Below are 2,081 nucleotides of genomic sequence, written 5' to 3'. Positions count from 1 at the left end.
AAAACACAAAACACGTCCGCACTCTGTATTTTTAAAGTACATTCTTCATCATCATCACCATATCGTCGTTGTATATAAGGAATTCCGGCTATGCTGTTGCAAAATGAATGGCCACCGTGATTTATATCACTATATCGCCCAAATATAGCCTCTAATATCTATATAAGTTAGGCCTAAGCGTTAAACCACCAAATTAAGAACAATGTTATCTAAATTACACGAGTGCAACGTAAGTGGTTGAGATTGAACCATAGTGTCAAATGAAGCTACGTCACGTACCGCTTCTTTATCACATTATACTGTACTCACCTGCACGCAATCCGAAGACGTACAATTGATTAAAATATTGAAAAATATTAAAACTATCTCGCGTCACAATGTGATGGAGGTCAGTGTAAAACGATGAACCCGCGCTTTGGTACTTGCAATTTTTATGGATATAGTCACATGACAATGTTTCGACCAATGGCTGCTTTGCCCCGTTGAGTGCTGTTCGGAACTGTTAGGATTGTTAGGACCTGAGTTAGAAATTGTTCCGAGTGTGTTAGGACTTGTAACAAATGGTTAGGAATGGTTAGGCTGTATGATCGCTGGCGGGTACGGCCACGACTACAGATACAGGCCACTCTCTGCCCTGTTTGTGTGCAACACTGCTGCCTGACCCACTTGAAATCCATAGCCCTAGCCAGCTCAGTCACCCAGCGGAGATTGCAAGCTAGCCCTGCAAGCAGATAAAACAGCGGTCCCACTGAGGAGAAATCAGGCTGCCATGTCTCATCCTCTGGAATGGGGTTTTTCAGTGCTGGCCCTGGGGACCCACGGCACTGCACATTTCGTAGATCTGTCTTATTCTACTCACTCGCTTCACTTCATGAGCGCTCTTTCCTAACGAGCTGACCATCAGAATCGGGTGTGCCAAACAAGGGAGATGCACAAGGTCCCCAGGAGCAGGCCGGAACACCACTCTATTAGAGAGACAGCAGCACAGATGGACCGACATGACAGCAAGCTGAGGCCGCCAACAAGAAAAAGGCACTTTGCCTGAACAGGGACTTGAATCCTGGACCCTCAGATTAAAAGTCTGATGCTCTACCGACTGAGCTATCCGGGCTCATGTGCAGTGCATGCTCTTACGTTTTATATAACAGCAGTTTTCCCACAAGCCTCCCAGAAGAAGTGCATGCCTCTTACGTTTTATATAACAGCAGTTTTCCCACAAGCCGCCCAGAAGAAACTCATTTGCCACACGCGCTTTGGGATGAAAACCACATGGAATTATGGCAGACAGAAAAAAAGGACAAAGGCCTCAGAAGGCACAATTATCTTCACAGAGAGCGGTACAGCAAACTCCAACCATAGTCGGCAGGGTTTGAACCTGCGCAGGGAGACCCCAATAGATTTCAAGTCCATCGCCTTAACCTGTCAGCCACGACTACGCCTGGCAGCAGCCTGCCTGCTCTCTTGTCTGGTGGCGATCAGCACAGGCCAAGCTTCAAACACAAAATTCAGCTGATGGATGAGGTGGAAAAAAGGGTCCAGCTGTCCCCATTGCTCAATGGCAAAGGGATGCCGTGACCCGGATTCGAACCGGGGTTCGTGCAGCCACAACCCAGAGTACTAACCACTATACGATCACGGCGTGCCACTGGCTCACCCTTGGTGACTACTGCAGCCAGAATACAAAAAGCGCCAGCGGTGTGTTTCTCCATTTCAGAGGGACTGGGACATTTCGCATATCTGTGCGAGGTATATAAAAGAAAAATGCACAGCCACTTATCCTCATGGCTGTCAGCAGAGTGCATAGTCGGCAGGATTCAAACCTGCGCAGGGAGACCCCAATGAATTTCTAGTCCATCGCCTTAACCACGCGGCCAAGAACAGGGCAAAAGGGACTGCTACAAGGGGAAAGAAAGGGAAAAGAAAAGGGGAAAGGAGGGAAAGAAAGAAAAGGAAAAAAAAGAAAAAAAATCCATCATACTTCATGAACACTCACAAAGGATTCAAGTAAAGGGTTTGATTGATTTTTGACTATATATTTTCTAATAAAAACTGATAATAACAATAATAATAATAATAATAAA

The 2,081-nt window shown here is 46.0% G+C and overlaps 2 non-coding genes across 2 annotated transcripts; both read right to left on the bottom strand.

Moving 5' to 3' along the window:
• Nucleotides 1-1,038: 1,038 nt before the first annotated feature.
• On the bottom strand, nucleotides 1,039-1,111 carry trnak-uuu (transfer RNA lysine (anticodon UUU)). Its single transcript has one exon. It is a non-coding gene; the product is annotated as a tRNA-Lys (tRNA).
• Nucleotides 1,112-1,354: 243 nt separating this feature from the next.
• trnas-uga (transfer RNA serine (anticodon UGA)) lies at nucleotides 1,355-1,436 on the bottom strand. Its single transcript has one exon. It is a non-coding gene; the product is annotated as a tRNA-Ser (tRNA).
• Between the last annotated feature and the right edge of the window lie 645 nt (nucleotides 1,437-2,081).

Source organism: Sinocyclocheilus rhinocerous, unplaced genomic scaffold (genome assembly GCF_001515625.1).
Source record: "Sinocyclocheilus rhinocerous isolate Xijiao unplaced genomic scaffold, SAMN03320098_v1.1 scaffold12316, whole genome shotgun sequence".
Lineage (NCBI taxonomy): Eukaryota > Metazoa > Chordata > Actinopteri > Cypriniformes > Cyprinidae > Sinocyclocheilus > Sinocyclocheilus rhinocerous.
Note: the sequence above shows the minus strand (reverse complement) of the source record. Positions and strands in the feature narration are given on the sequence as shown.